We start from the raw sequence: 17,500 nt of genomic DNA on the forward strand, positions 1-17,500 counted from the left end.
AGCAACAGGTATTCAGCAGTCGTAATTTTGTGCACTCGGTTAGCAGCGAGTGCGTCTCTCATGCGGATTCGGAGCAATTATTCGCAAAAAGGCCGGCTAATTCGCGCTCATGATCGGGGCAACAGGCCCCAGATGACGGGCAAATTGTGTTGTTTATGCACCCCTTTCACATCCGCTCGAGCTTATGGTATCGCCATGAAGGCATTTGCACGGTGCGAGTTTGTTCATGGTTGTGGTTTTAGAGCGTGATGGATGGTTCAATTGCAGGGTAATTGAATGGTGTCAGTTGATCCACGATGCGAGTCAGTTTAATTATGCAGGTTAATTGCAGGTGTGAGATAATGGACGGTTTTTAAGTTCATAGCGAGGACTCATTTTTGATTTTTGCTTTTCTCTCGCTCTTAGGCCCGTGTGAACTTCACCCAGCGGACACACGGAGCACGGAACAAGGGTAATATTATATCATTAGGTTCCCGGGGGGCGAGGCCGTGTGATATATTCAGTCATTTGAAGTTTTATGGCTATTTGAAAGCACTTTCGAGAATGTGAATGAGCGATAACCTGATTCTGTGATTCCTGAATTTATGTTATTATGCGCGGGAGTCACTCGCCGTTTTATGTTGGGAAGAACGAGAGATAATCACTGTATTAGAGCCAGGACGATGGTAACTTATTTTATTTTTTCACGCTATCGAGAAGAAAAATGAAAACCACGAAATTTGGGTTCTCATCGCGCGTACGCACGCACGCACGCGCACACACACACACACACACACACACACACACACACACACACACACACACACACACACACACACACACACACACACACACACACACACACACACGCTCGTAAAGCTTGTACTTGTGCAATTTCCTTCATCAGCTGTAATGAACTCAAGGGGGGGGGGGGTGAAGGTGAGCTTATTAAAAGATTCCGAAAATTGCAGTTTCAAAGAGCTAAATATTCAGGGCGTGAACAGCGACGACTTTCATGTCAATGCACTTGCATTTCTAGAAGAAATATTCACGTGATGCAATCTGAGTTTTGGGGTTAAAGGCGTTTGAAAAGATATATCAGATTAAGAAAAAAAGTTCCAAAGCAGAATATTCATATTCTAGAAGCATAAAGATGAAAAAAGTTGTAGAGTTGTAGAGAGTATACTGAAAATCTAAAAAAAAAAAAAAATAAATCTGAGAAAATTAGTTTAGAAAACATAGAAATCAACATGAAGAATAAATTTCAAACATGAAATGGAATCAGGAATTAGACAGAGAGAGAGAGAGAGAGAGAGAGAGAGAGAGAGAGAGAGAGAGAGAGAGAGAGAGAGAGAGAGAGAGAGAGAGAGAGAGAGAGAAATACTCGGTGGAATGAATGTTTCTAGAGAAAAGAGAGAGGGAATGAATGGGGAATGTAAACATAATATTTTGAATAATGAATGCATGAAAGAACGGATGTCGCAGACGACTGGTACTCAAAATGCAAATGTCAAATTGGATTTTTTTTAGAAGGAAAAAGAAATGAGAATGAAAATTTCTGAAAGATTTTGATAGAAAAAAAGGCTAGACATACCAGAAGAATGATACTTTAAGATTATTATTTCATAAAGAAGTATGAAAGTTTCATAACAGTATAAAAAAATCAGAGAGGAAGGAAAACATTGGAAAAAAGTATGAATCTGACAACGCAATTTTCATAAAGTAAGAAAATAAGATTCAACGAAGATCTTAGAATGAACATTTCAGAAAGGAATGCAAATACGGAAGAAAATAACATTTCAGACAGACTGAACTTTTTTTTGGAAAAAAAATCCGGTGAGTAAAGATATTTTAGTCATCGCAAAAATACGAAAGAAGGAGAGATTTTGAGGGCAAACGAATGCATCCATAGAGATCCTTTAAGCCTCACTGAGTTGCAGCAGGTAGGCGGAGTCTCCAGACAGCGCGCCCTTGAGAGAGTATTATCCTGAAGGCGCGAGATTCCTCACGCCCTTGGGACACGGAGCCACGAGCGAGGAGCCGAACTGCGGGATTAATTTGGATTTCGGGATTTTTGAGAGTTTGTTTTTGGCTTCGATTTTTTTTGGCGGAGGGCTTTGATTTGATTCTTGATTTCTCATTCTCTACTATTTTGTCCTATTCTTTTTCCATCTCGTTACCGCCCCTCCTTCTTCTTGTCCAACTTTTTTTTTCACATTTTACCAGAATCTCCAACAACGCACGAGCTTATCCTTCTTTCAATCAACACTTCCTCCTCCCCCTCCCATACTCTCAGACGGACCCCCACTCCTCCTCCCCCCTCTCTCTGATCAGCTGATCCTCCCCCTCTATGATCAGCTGATCCCCCACCCCCCCTTCCCCGCGAGCCTTAATGGAGCATTCACGGCGAACCTGTGATTAGTGCCAACCCCTTTGGACGCTTGTTGGGCCAGCGAACCCATTTTTATGCGGCGTTTTCCTTCGAAATTATGCCGTCTTGTATTTTTCTGGAACGCATATTGTTGTTGTTTAATATGTTGCTAAGTTTTGTTTATTTGGACTTGTGGTTGTTTGTGCAATATTCCCCTTCGTTGGTGTTCTGTGAAGGGAAACTTTTTCTCTGATTTTTTTTTCTTCTCGCAGATGCATTGTTTTGCTGTTGATCATGGTCGTTGTTAATCCGTCGTTTACAATAAATCTGTAAATCAGTTAATTTTTATCTATATTTATTAGCTATTTACTCATTTACTCTCTTGTGTTTTTACCATTTTTTTATTTATTTCCTAAAACGTTACGTCGTCACACTCACAACTTTTATAAATCTGTTCATCAGTTATTTTTTATCCACATTTACCCATTTACTCTTGCCTATCTACCTATCTTTTTTATTATTTCCTAAAATGTTACCTCATCACACTCTGTATTCCCTGCAACTTTTGACTCGCTCTGTACCGCTGCCATTGAGAGCACACCGGACTTGACAACAAAGGCGATGGAGTGAAAATGCACTCGGGTTTAGCGCTACACCTCTGCAATGCCGTGTCGTCTTTATATAAAGGTGGGGAAGGTCAGTTTTTTGTGTCTTGCAGCTTTAAAGCTGGGGTATGTTGTGTGTCGGAGGAAGGAGGGGGGGGGGCAGCTTTGTGTGCGGAGATGTGTATGTGCTTGTGTTTGAGGACGCTTCGCTTGCTTGTTGGTGCGGTGTGCCGGTGTGGATGTGCGCTTGCGTGTGTGCATTTATGTGTGTGCCCCTGTGTATCTGTGTGCGTGCGTGCGTTTGTGTGTGTGTGCGCGGGCGTGCTTATGTATTTCTTTATTTGCACACATGCAGATGTCACTAGAATTTATTCAATAACTGTGAGGCAAAACCCACAGAGACATCTACGCCCGCACAAACGCCCAAAGCCTTAACAGAGGCTTCCCACCCACCCGGGGCATCTCGCACGCGCTGAGAATTCATTCCATGTCACTAGATAATTTACTCACTTCGCTGAAACGCCATGTTAGCGCGCAACTGATATGTTGCAGACGGATACTGCAAAGCACTCCTGATTCCGACGTCCATCAGAACACAATTGGAATAATGGTGGAAATAAAACGAAAAAGTTTATTTTATTTTTGGATTGTGAGTTGTAAAAAGAAGATACGTTTTTTTCTTATTTGTTTATGGATAATCAGGACGAGAGCTTTTTTGGGGGGAATATCATTTCAGAAATAAATCATGTTGTGGATACCTGGAAAAATATCCTTTTTAACCTTTTATATTCACGCTTTTGTTTACGTGGATGTTTTGGATAATATGTGGATGATATTACGTCCGGGAAAATGAAAGTATGTGCAAAAGAAACGAAATAACGGATAGTTTTATTTTCACGTTTTAGAATCGCTTCACATAACAAAAGAAATCAAAAGAGCAATAAAACAGCAACAAAAGGACAATAAGAAAAGCGAAGGGAGAAGAGACAAAATTAAGAGAGCGAGAAGAAATGAAGAAAAAAAAGTAACAGCAGGGAAAAGGGAAAGAATAACGAAGGATAATATATAAACCAGAATTTTTTTTTAGTAAAACCTTACGAAGGAGAAGAAGAAGAAGGAAAAGAAAAGGAAAAAGAAGAGAAAAAGAAAAGGAAAAAGAAGAGAAAAAGAAAAAGAGGAAGAGGAAGAAGAGGAAGAAGAGGAAGAAGAGGAAGAGGAAGAGGAAGAGGAAGAGGAAGAGGAAGAGGAAGAGGAAGAGGAAGAGGAAGAGGAAGAGGAGGAATAATAATAATAATAATAATAATAATAATAATAATAATAATAATAATAATAATAATAATAATAAGAAGAAGAAGAAGAAGAAGAAGAAGAAGAAGGAGAAGGTGAAGGAGAAGGAGAAGGAGAAGGAGAAGGAGAAGGAGAAGAAAAGAAATAAAATGATAACAAAATTAATCGCCGTGGCACTATTTGTTATGCCGACGAGGCAGCGAGAGGGAGATCAGTATGCCGGGACGCAGTGACAGCAGCTGACAGGTTGCGGAAATGTGCTGGGACGTCGCGATGCCACGCTGGGCGGGGGGGGGGGGGGTCGGTTGGAGGGATGGGCTTTGGGGGTATTTATGATGGCGAAATGTGGTGGTGATGGGGTTGTGGGAAGGGTGTTGTTGGTGTTGTTGTTGGAGGTAGGTGGTGTTGGTGAAGGGGGTGATTGTGGTGGTGGGAGGATGGGGGTGGTGGAGGAGGGAGTGTGGGGTATTCTTGTTGGCGAAATGTGGTGGTGATATGTGGTGGTGATGCGGGTTGTGGGAAGGGTGTTATTAGGTGTTGCTGTTGTTGGAGGTAGGTGGAGGTTTAGTGAGGGGGGTTAATTGTGATGGAGGAGCGGTGGGGGGTTGCTGGTAATGGATTAAGGAATGGTTGTTGGCGTTGGTTTGTGTTGAAGACGGTTGGATTTATAATAGAAAGGATAATGATGGGTGATGATATTCACATTGATGATGATTAAAGCAATACTACTGGTGATAGTAATACTAATGATAAAAAAAGAAAAAGAAAATGCAGATGTCCCTGTTACAGACTCGCCTCCATTTTAATTCCAGGCAGTGTAAACGCGACTCAAAACACTGCAGTGTTTTTTCTTTTAACACTGAAAATCAAGTAAAGAAAAGATCCCTATACTTGCCTTGGAGAAGCAAATATGGGAGAAGGTAAGGGAAGAGGTGAAGGGGAAGGAGGGAAAGGAGGAGGAGGAGGAGGAGGAGGAGAAGAAGAAGAAGGAGGAGGAGGAGGAGAAGGAGGAGGAGGAGAAGGAGGAGAAGGAGGAGAAGGAGGAGGAGAAGGAGATGGAGTAGGAAGAGGAGAAGGAGGAGGAGAAGGAGAAAGAGGAGAAGGAGAAAGAAGAGGAGGAAGAGAAAGAAAGAGAAAAAGAAAATAGAAAAATGAAGAAGAAAATGAAGTAGAAGTAGAAAAAGTAGGAGGAGGAGGAGGAAGGGAAGAGGAAGAAGAGATGAAGTATGAATGGGATAAGCATAGGCTAATGAGGGGGCTGGGAGAAGAGAATAAACGCGGAGACACGGACAGAAAGCCCAAAATCAAACACGTCTACCGAGGGGGACGAGAGCCGACGAGGGCGGGGGCGAAGGCGGGGGCGAAGGCGGGGGCGAAGGCGGGGGCGAAGGCGGGGGCGAAGGCGGGGGCGAAGGCGGGGGCGAAGGCGGGGGCGAAGGCGGGGGCGAAGGCGGGGGCGAAGGGGCGAGAGGCAGCCGGGCGAAGGTCGGAAGGGGCTGGACCTCGGCACCGGAAGGGCTAACTAAAGAGAAAAGTTTAAGTTGGTCGGGACGCGCCGGATCTCTGGCAGCTCTGCTCGAAGGCGAAGACGACAATAGTCCCCAAACTTGCAACGAATAAGTCTGCCGGGGCGGATTAGGACCGGGGAGTGTATGGGGACTTTGCAACGCGGCGTATTGCGTGCAGGTTGCAAGGCCGTGCCGTGAACCCGTTTTTATCCAGACTGAGTTCTTGTTTGCTTGTTTTTCTGTCTATCTGTGAGTCTTTCGCTCCATCGCTTCATCTGTTTATCGCAACCCCATCCATTTACTATATCTATCTACATTCCTTTTGCATTTAATTTCCTCTCTTTATTTTCATTTATTTCTTCTTCGGTCCAACTTCAGAGCCACTGGCGAGAAAAAATCAGGAATTTTCGACTATCATCAGGTGGGGATATCGTAAAAGAATTTACTACTAGGAGTTTAAAGCCAGCTGGTCGTTGCATTATGGTGAGGGAAGGGACTTGTGATGTTCGAGAGAGATGGTGAAATCATCACACGTGGCAACGAAACGAAGAAAAGAGGATGTTGATGAGTATCTAACAATGATGTCTTTCGTGATGATACAAGAGACATAAAAGGTCATAGTGATAAAACGCAGAACAGTTTTAAAGGATTGTGGTAAACGGCTCCAGCTGATACATTAAGTATATAGCAGGTTACAGTATAACAAATATCTAAAAATATTCACACATGAGTATGAAATGAATAACTTTACACGCGAAAGCATATTAAACCTATGTTTAGTTCCAGCAGCCAAGCGCGATTCATTTTAAGTCCTACAAGATCAAACAAATTGGAAACGCAAACCCCACGCAAGATACATAAAACACAATAAAAATGAAAACAAAAAACGCCAGCTTCAAAGTAATCCGATATTTTGTTTATTCCACAGTTTTAGCCATTAAAATCCCAGGTTTATGAGTCGCTCGACGATTCCACACAACAATTCGCCGGTTGCAGCAGCAGCAGCGGCGGCAAGAACGAGATAAGAAGCAAGTAAAAGAATAAGAACAAGACCATCAAACAAGAACAAGAGCATGTACAAACACAGGAAGAAGAACAAAACAGCAGCAAAGAACAGAAAGAATAAGAACAGGAGCATCGCGTGCATCCTTCGGTTTGCACTCGGTCGCTGATACGGCCATAAGGGATTACCGGCATGGCTGTAAGTCATTCGGCGCCGTGAAGGAAAGGCTATAAATGTCTTTCTTAAGATTGGCTTCTGATCCTCCGTATGACCAATGTGTAGCAGGCGGGAGGGACCGGGAGCGAATGGGGCTGGGGGGGAGGGGTAGGCCAAGAGACGGTGCTTGTTCCTGAACATTCGTCGGGATCGGAGAAGCCTAAGGAGCCGGCGTCGATGTCCTTCGTGAGTGGGGCCGAAGGGGAAAGGAAACATATATTGGCCGGCAAGTCCTCCGGCTTTTGATGATAATCTATTGGAGGGAAGAGACGACGGTAATACAGCATTGCCTCGTATGATCGGACCTTATGTAATATACAGTTTAACAAAATACTACAGAAAAAAAAACTTAGATAAAGAAAAATAGACGTTGTAGACTCCGGCAAAGGAGCAACCCTTTTAGCCTCCGTCATGGCAGAGATTACAAGTTGACGGAAGATCAAGATTACTGCTGTCCTTTCGGCGATCTTGCTTCGGGAACTTTCCCTTTGAAAGTAAAACTCTGATTTAGAGAACTACCTCGTAGATCGGAATTGGACTTTCCTAATATTGGGGAATAATGCATTCAGTTATATATGAATACTTATATGCGAGTATACATACATACATATATGTTGATACACACACACACATGTATGTATATATCTATATCTTATACAAAAGTGTGTGTGTGTGTGTGTGTGTGTGTGTGTGTGTGTGTGTGTGTGTGTGTGTGTGTGTGTGTGTGTGTGTGTGTGTGTGTGTGTGTGCCTGTCTATGTAGATAAGTAAATGGATAGACATATAGGGAGAGCGAGAGAGCGAGAGAGCGAGAGAGCGAGAGAGCGAGAGAGAGAGAGAGATAAAACCCGAAGTTCGGCTGTGAGATATATCAAGAAATAATACGGACATAATCGTAACAAAGAGCCATCCATATTTCCCCGATCCCAAAATAGAAAACGGGAGACTCGCGTATGGAGATGAGGCTCCTCCATTCGGTCAGGTCTCATTTTTTTTGCAAAGGGGCAGGAAAACGGGGGATCCTATTATGAGTAGGAATGAGAGGGTATGAGGGAGGCCATAAAATCGTGATGGCGCAGAAATATGGGTTCTTCATCCCTCACAAACTGCAGTAAAAATGTGGAAAAAAAAAAGAAAAAGAAAAAATCCACCGATGTGAAAAACGAGTTGGTATGTTTGGGTAAAATTGAATTAGTTAACTTTGTTGAAGCTTTGTAGAACCAGGTAAAAAGATATTAGGATTTATCTTCAGTATGTAACAATATTTACGATATGCGAGATATACTCTCGTTAACAACTAGAAGGATAAGAGCTCGTTAACAAGGTGAGCGAACACATTTATTTTGATAATGGTTTAATGCCTCGTTGGAGAAACATTACGTGCTTTTAGTGTTTAGATTATGCAAATAAATCCAGTGAAAGTGTTTATTCAGAGTGGACATTAAGCGGTCAATATGGGTGAAATTTCGAAAGTGTCTAGGGTTTTCTTGAGAGAAAAAAAGTTTCCTTATTAGTTTTCTTACCGTCGTCAAGACCAAGTGGATAATTTCAGTCGAAAGGGAGGGCCGAAAGAACGATCACCTTTTGACCTACAGGCGAAAGTGGCTCGGCTTTGTCGTTGAAATTGGCGTCAAAGTCCGGAAAGTTAACGCGGTTTCGACTTCTAACTTTCACAGCATCCTGTTTTCCTAATTGAGTCTAAATGTCACCCCGTTAATTGGGGGAAAAGTAGCATTTGGAATTGTGGGTTCTCCAATTACGAAATTGCGCCCACATCGGCGCCCGCCGCGGATGTGGTTGCAGCGCCCTCGCTCATTATGGGCGCGAGGAATGTGGACGCTCAGTAATTCGTAGGAGTGTGTGTGCTTTGTTCATAGCTGTTTGTATGTATGTGTCTCCTTGGGTGTGAACGGGTAAGTGTAAATACGCACACACGCAGTCACTCACACAAAGACACACACACAAAGGCACACACAGACACACACACACACACGCACACGCACACACACACACACACACACACACACACACACACACACACAACACACAAAGGACAAATAGACCTTAATATATGCTAACTAAAATATATGTAGAAAATGTAATCACAACAGCATTTACAGATTGCTACGAATACAGAATATTGTTTACACTCCAAACTTACTCTTTTTGCATAAACACAGGCGTCGAAAGCAAAGCACAGTTTCTTATCTGGTCACCCATAATTAGTGTTTGTTATTGCAGTTGACAGGAAGGTGGGCTTGCAATAACTTTATCTGAATGCATTAATGAAAGTATTAATTATAATGAAAGAAAATATTAGCGATATTACTCCGTTATTGCTGTTATCGTATGTGTTGCTTTATTAGCACTATTATCTCATTCAAATGTTTATTGCTGTTTATTAGATTTTGATAATCGTTATTATAACTTAGGGAACAATTTTTAAAATAATGTTCACCAATTTATTTCCATATTAGACCGAGGCTACAGAAGGGTCATTTAAAGTCATTTTGGTTTTTGAATTTATTTATGTTACCCATGGAGTAAGGGGAGGGGGTAGGGTTGTAGCGAAGAGGCAAGAAAGGAGAAGTGGAGAGGAAAATAAAGGAAGGGGGGAAGAGAATGGGATAAAAACAAGCTGAAGAAATTGGATGAAGGAACGAAAAAATGATGGGGTGATAAAAGGTATGAAAATGAAGAAAAGGGAATGAGAAGAAAGCAAATAAAATGCAGGTCAGGGAAGAACCAGCAGAGGTAAAGAAAAGACAGAGATAAAAGAAAAGACAAGAAGACAGGAAACGAAAGAAAGAAACAGAAAGTTAAAAAAGCCAAATAAACCCAAAGAAAAAAAGAAAGAGAAAATACGCCAAGGGGAAAAAATGCAAGAAGAGAAACGAGCGAAAAAGTGAGAAAAAAACGGAGGAGGAGGAGGAAGAGGAGGAGGAGGGGGGAGAGAAGTAGAAGGAAAGGAAGAAAGAAAAGGAGAAGAAGGAAAAGGGGAAGAAGGAAAAAGGAAAAGGAGAAGGAGAAGGAAAAGGAAAATGAGAAGGAGGAGGAGGAAGAGAAGAAGGAGAAAGAGAAAAAAGAGAAAGAAAAAGAGAAAGAAAAAGAGAAGGAGGACATGGAGAAGGAGAAGGAGAAGGAAAAGGGAGAAAGAGGAGGAGAAAGAGAAGGAGAAGAAAGAGAAGGAGAAGGAGAAAGAGGAGGAGTGGTGGTGGTGGTGGACGGAAATCAATGGCCATGGAATCAGCTAAGAAAATGCCAAGAAAAGGAGACGGACTTTAAAGACCTCAATTTTCATGTTATGGCGTCTCTTGCCCCGAAATCCAATGGTTGTTGAAAAATGAACCTTTATATTATGTTTTTTGTGTTGACCGAAATGTAAATTGTTCAGAAGACCAATGACAAAAAAAGACTTGGTTTTACTGCTAGTTAGTGATACCAGTATATATGCTTATTTTATTTTTGTGAGAGATCATATACCTCCTCATCACCCTACACTCTCCCCCTCAAAAAAAAAAAAAAAAAAAAAAAAAAAAAAAAAAATATATATATAATATATATATATATATATATATATATATATATATATATATATTATATATATATATATGTATATAAATATAAAGTAAAACAAACATTTACATGCAATTATACTTTCAGTAACCGAAAGAGACAAATTTTAGATTAGTGCTGGAAGTCATAACGTTGTCCTTAATATCCACGTTATACCATATAAAAGACAAAACTCATGACAAGAATTTCCATGGGAACTGCGAGCTACACTTCGTAATTACAACTAGGAAGAGCGGCAGAGGAAGAAAAGGAAGAAAGAGAGGAGGAATAAAAGGAGATAGAAAGGAGAAAAAAAATGCTTGAAAAGTATTGGGTACAAACACGGGACTGAGTCGTGCTTGCAGAAGACCTTTCGCGTTTGACTTTCTTCTTCTTTAGCATCTTTTTTTTTCCCTTTATAAATGGTTCTAGATGTGCTTTAAGGAGACGTACTTCACAGGACCATGGAAAAGGGGTTGTTTGCACTACGGGGAAGTATTCTAGGGATACTAGAGGCTGAATCTGTGTTGGGGTGTGGGAATACTCTTGTCTACAGTTACACACACACACACACACACACACACACACACACACACACACACACACACACACACACACACACACACACACACACAAAAGCAGCAACGAAGGGCGGCGCACGGAAGCCCCGAACGGAACCCCATCCAAGAGCGAGCGAGGAAGGGCTTCTCGACGCAACAGGAACGAGCAAACGTTATTAGAGGCAGCCATAAGACCCTATATTTAGGGCATAGAGCGGCAAGTTAATGAGACAGTTTGTAAGATAGTTGGGGCTTTAATGAGCTTGATGGATCTTGCTCTTTCGGGGAAGGGGAGAGCAAGCGAGAAGAGGCCGCGTGCAGGACAATATGATTATTATTTCAGTGTTGTTTTTTTTAAATTCACGTCGTGCATTTCTGTACATACATAGATATTTGTAGTTTAATTATCTGTTTACACACATGCACACAAACACACACACATAAATAGATAGATAGCTATATAGAAAAATAGATATAGATATAAAAACATAAATTTATATATGAATATTGGTACATGTCTTGCATATATATATATATATATATATATATATATATATATATATATATATATATATATATATATATATATATATATATATATGTATATATATATATATATATATATATATATATATATATATATATATATATATATGTGTGTGTGTGTGTGTGTGTGTGTGTGTGTGTGTGTGTATGTGTATGTGTATGTGTGTGTGTGTGTGTGTGTGCATTATTCAAGGAAATGCTTATTATTGCGTGGTTACGTCTGTCCACGTTATCTTCTTCCCAATATTGGATATTTTGTGCAAAAACAGTGATTCTTTGGCCATAATGCCATCTTCCAACACTGGCTGCATTTCATCATTTTTCCTCGCTCCTCCTTTCAGGAATAATGACATTTCTGTGTCAGCTTATTTGCATTTTTAGAATATTAGATTCTGGCTAAATATCTCTCCCAAGTTCATTATCCTTTTATTCAATTATATAGATCCATTCATTTGTCATTGCGTTTATTGCTATTTGTCATTGCGTTTATTGCTATTTTTTTTCCCTCTTTCTTTCTTGTCACACGATCTTCTTAAGATTTCCGGACCGAATAAAGCTCCGCCAGAGTGCGCTGGCAACAGCAGTAACCACGAAAGCAAAGATTGGTCGTCGAGCAGGTAGTCTGCCTGTGTTTGTTTAGGTGAAATTATAACATAGAATCAAAGAAACCAATTTCTAAATTCTGTATTTCCTTACTTTCGTGGTGAATAAGATATTTGGACTACATTATTAAAAATAATGTTTATACAAAGCTTCCATGAATTAAACAGAAAAAAATATAGTTATACTAATTTTAGATCGTAAAGCCCAAGCCACAGCCAACCTACTCATTTCACGGCTCCTAAATGATGGCTTCCAGGGCTCAGGATACAGAGGTTGTGTTTCGACCATAGCTGAGTCATCGTTTTTTTTTACTCTATTTCTTATTTGTTTCTAAAATTATAGTTGGTGGGGGAGGTTCGTCTAATTGTATGTAAAAAAAGGTATATTCCATAAAAAAAGAAGAAAAATATTTATAGTTTCCAGAAGGCAAAAGAATATCGTTTATATAACTTTATCATCATAGACTCCTTCCTCCCTTTTTTCATCCATGTATTTTGCAGAAAGACGAAACATTTATTTGTTTAGGTAAATGCGTGTTAATATTCTACAATGGTTTGTGGAAATCTGCTCCCACGTAATTACTTAATCAGTGATAATGATATGCAAATTATAGCCCACCTGAGTCTTGATATAGCTTAGACCATTAGTTTGCTTTATACATTTTGAAAAGTTGGCAAGATTACTACAAATCTTTATTGTTTTGAAAACTTGAATTAGAACTTTTCACACTTAGTTTATGCATACATAGATTCATGTATACACACGTGACTCTATGAATATATATATGCATATATACACAAGTATTTTTTTTATGAATCTGTGCATATATCTGACCACAGTTACTTGCACGCGCTCACACAGACACACACACACACACACACACACACACACACACACACACACACACACACACACACACACACACACACACACACACACGATCTTATCAGTATTTTAAAATTTTATTAATTTTCATAGTACTAAAACATAGTGCATTCATCAGTCTTTTATCCCCTTGTGAATACATTGTTCTTAGCAGATCAAACTCGAAAATGTTGGACCAAGAACTCCGATATTAAAACTTAGACCGAAATATATTTTGACGAAGACTGAATAACGAAACGAAATCAGTCTGTTTTTCATCAAACGCACTTATTTCGGGCAACACCTTTGGAACGCAACGTTAAGTGCAGCTTTACGCATTTTAAACACGAGTTGGGAAAACACACCGATCGGGATAAGAAGACAACTTTGAAGTGGCAAGAACCTGAGTGTAAAGGTATAGTTGAAGGCTGATCCGCGTGGATTATGTGTACATTAAGTGAGGATGTGAAGGACAGGAAATTTATCTTGTGAGAGATGCTGGGAGGGAAGGAAGGGGAGGGGGCAGGGAAGGGTAAGGGTGAGAGGTGGAGAGAGAAGAGGAGGAAAAGAGAGCGCGAGGGATGAAAGGAGGAGGAGGAAGAAGAAAAAGAAGAAGAGGAAGGAGAGGAAGAAGAGGAAGAGGAGGGGATGAAGAGGAAGAGGAGGAGATGAATGATAATAAAGAAGTAGGGAGAGGTAGAGGAGGTGGAAGAGGAGAAAAATTAGGAGAACGAGAAAGAAGAGGTAGGAGAAAGAGGAGAAAAGGGAAGATGGAGAAGAAGAAGAAGAAGAAGAAGAAGAAGAAGAAGAGGTGGTGGTGGTACTGGGAGGGGGAGGGGAGGGGAGGAGGGGAGGGGAAGAGAGAGGTGGAGGATGCAGGGGAGGGGAGGTGGCAAAACTAAAATCTGATTCACTTCGGCGATGCTTTTGATGTGATTTACCTGTTTGTCTTCTCTCCTAAGCATTCGTGTGATCATCTCCCCAGACGTGTTTAGAGGGTGCGTGTACATCTCGCTTGTCAGGGGAGGTGTCCAAGTGCGCGCGAGTGTTGCATGGGCGCGGATTAAGGCGTAAATAGGTGTGAATTCATATTGTTGATGCGATGACGTCAGCCGTGAAGGGGGGCAGGTGAGGAGTGCGAGGGGGGAGGGTGAGAAGGCGAGAGGTGCGGGTGGGGAAGAGGGCGAGGGAGAGGGCGAGAGGCGGGGGTGGGGGAATGTTTCGTTGAGGAAGATCTCCGCGGCGAAAGGGGGAGATATAACATGCAGATGTGTTAATCGCCTCTTTGATGTTGGGGACTTTGAAGTAGTCTCGAGGAACAGGGAAAAATAGTTCATGGTTTTACAGGTGTGAGGTTTCTGCGGTACAGATACTTCTAAAAGGAGATTAGATAAGTGGGGGAGGCGCCGCACTCATGCAGGAACGCGTTTCAACATTTGCTTCACAGATAGAAAAGAGAAAGGAAGAAGAGAAAGAAAAGAAGAAAGAAAGAAGAGAAGAAGAGAAGAGAAAGAGAAAGAAAGAAAGAGAAAGAGAAAGAGAGAGAAAGAGAAAGAGAAAGAGAAAGAGAAAGAGAAAGAGAGAGAAAGAGAGAGAGAGAGATAAATTAAAGCCACGTATAGTAAATCGCTTATAATATATATATATATATATATATATATATATATATATATTGTTGTTGTGTGTGTGTGTGTGTGTGTGTGTGTGTGTGTGTGTATGTATATATATATGTGTGTGTGTGTATGTGTGCGCATTACACCTGATTATGGAATCCAGGTGGATTTCGAAACTTTTGTCTCATTATCAATTAATCTAATTGTGCATTGTGGATTTTTCTACCATAGTATCGACACGATAGAGGGTTTTACCAATCACACACACACACACACATATATGTATATACATGTACCTGTATAACCCCCTTCCACAGACACACACAAATGAAAGGTTACTGATATGCATTACTCTTTTACTTTTAGAAAATCTTTATTTTTTCTGCTTTTGGAAAAAGAATAACCTTCAAAAAGGATTAGAAATAATAGGAAGGGTAATAGAAAGAGAGAGAAATAACTAACGAAAGAAAAGAGAAAGAAATCAGAAGAACTAAAGATAAAGAGAAGAAGGAGAGAAAGGAAACACGGGAAAGGGGGAAAAGGAAAAGGAAAAAGAGAAAGCACGAACCTTCCTCATAGGCTACTCCAGGTGTCTTCAGCAGCAAATGAATCTCACACGAAGCCAGATCTTCGCGAATTTCTCCCATGATGAAAGAGCATCTCGCCCAGAAGTGGTTTTATTGACATACCTGTTTCTTACGATGCTCTGCAATTGCATCTTCATTCATCACGTCCATTGAGGATCCGTTCCCTTTCAGCTTAGCAATATATTTGGCTTCTTTAACTCTGGGGGGAATGTTAAGGGTTTTTACTTACTCTGGGCTGTTTTTGGAAATGATTTTAATTATCATTACTGCTTCTGGTGGAGTGGTTGATGTGATTTGCCTTTTCTTTGTGGTGGCTGCCTGTTTTTCAGAGCCGGAGAGAGACACCATTTTTTATGTAATGTATGGTGTCTTATAAGGATGTGTTAATATATATACATATAGATATACATACATGTACATTGTAGGTGTATATCTATCTATATATCTATATAATATATAATATAATACATGTATGTATAATATATATATATATATATATATATATATATATATATATATATATATATATATATATATATTTATATATATATGCATATATATATATGTTAATATATTAATATATTCAAATATATTCAGCATATGATTACTAAAACACAACTATCACTCTACCACTCATACGAATAACGATATCAACAATGCTTATTTTCGTCCCCAAAGGACTCAGCGCCAGACGCCAACATTTCCCTTAAAATTGAATAATTTTCGTCCAACATTCACTCTCGTTCCAATTTCCCTTCTGCAAAACTGCTCATCTCTCATCTTTCCATTACGTGTTATTTACATATTGAAATATATTCATTTTCACAGGGTGCAACCGAAGTTAGCATCCGCACTGAACGTACCAGCTTATTTCGCCAAAGGGAGCTTCGGGGGCGCGGACGCCGACTCCCCTTGTGGATATCGTCAACCCTGTAGTTCTTCCTGCAAAGGCTCGCTCATCGTCTCAGGCTTTCCTTACGGTGGTATTTGCATCTTGAGATATTGCGCTCGATTGTTCAAGTGGGCAACGCGAAGGCAATCCGCCATACGTAGCTCGATTTATTGGCGCCGGAAAGTTTCTGAGAAGACTTCAGGGATGAAAGGCTGCGAGACCGCGGGCCGCCGCCTTGCGATTTCATAACCTGTGGTTGGTCTGAAAAATCTGCTCGTTGGGCTCTTAAAAATCGAAAAAAATTTGTTTTGGTTTTCGATTTATTGTCATGCTGAGAATCTTTTTTAACACACGGAGTAAGGTCGCCGCCCGAACAATAAACAAGCAAACAGGAAGCGATCAGCATCAAACAGTGCGAACAGCACCAACAACAAACAAGAAGAGAAAGTCAAACCAACCAACACAAAGAAGCGCTAAGAAGGGCAAGGAACAAAAAAAAAAGCTTACAAGAAGAAAACCGCATTTCTCAAGCCACTGGCCACGGGCGAGGCCTGGCGTAGCCGCTCCCCCCGCCCGCAGTGGCCATCGGATGCTGCTCCCTCCTCTCTATCGAAATGCAGCAGCTGCCGCCCTCGCCTCACTCGGCCTTTTGATCTCGCCTCCGAAATGGGACGAGGAACAGGTGTCTCCGCGGCTGGGGTTTTCGTCGGGGATATATGTTGTCGGCCGAAGTGTTGCGCGGAGAGGCAGTGGGTTTGGGTATGTGCGCCCTGTGTGTATGTGTGGGTTAATCAGGTGTTTTTGTTTTGCCACACATGTTTAGACATTTTCATCGAAAAAACACACACACGAGAGATTTTACTTTACAACTCTGTGAATATATATATATATATATATATATATATATATATATATATATATATATATATATAGAGAGAGAGAGAGAGAGAGAGAGAGAGAGATATGGATGATATACCTAAATGATATATACACCCAAATACACACATGAACTCGTCTTCAAATTTCCTTCCATCGCCACCTTTCCCCCTTCCCCCATTCCCTCCCCTCCCCCCCTCCCCGCCCCTCGGCCAGAGCACCGTAAACGCGATCGTCGTTAAATCGGCGGCGCCTCCTCGTCACTCCCGTTTAATTAGGCCTTCGTGGCGGAGAGAGAGGAGGGAGAGAGAGAAGAGGAGAGAGAGGAGGGAGAGGGAGGAGAGGGAGAGGAGAGAGGGAGGGAGAGAGGAGAGGAGGGAGAGAGGAGAGGGAGAGGGAGGGAGAGAGGGAGGGAGAGAGGGAGGGAGAAGAGGGA

This window comes from Penaeus monodon, chromosome 1, assembly GCF_015228065.2.
Source record: "Penaeus monodon isolate SGIC_2016 chromosome 1, NSTDA_Pmon_1, whole genome shotgun sequence".
Lineage (NCBI taxonomy): Eukaryota > Metazoa > Arthropoda > Malacostraca > Decapoda > Penaeidae > Penaeus > Penaeus monodon.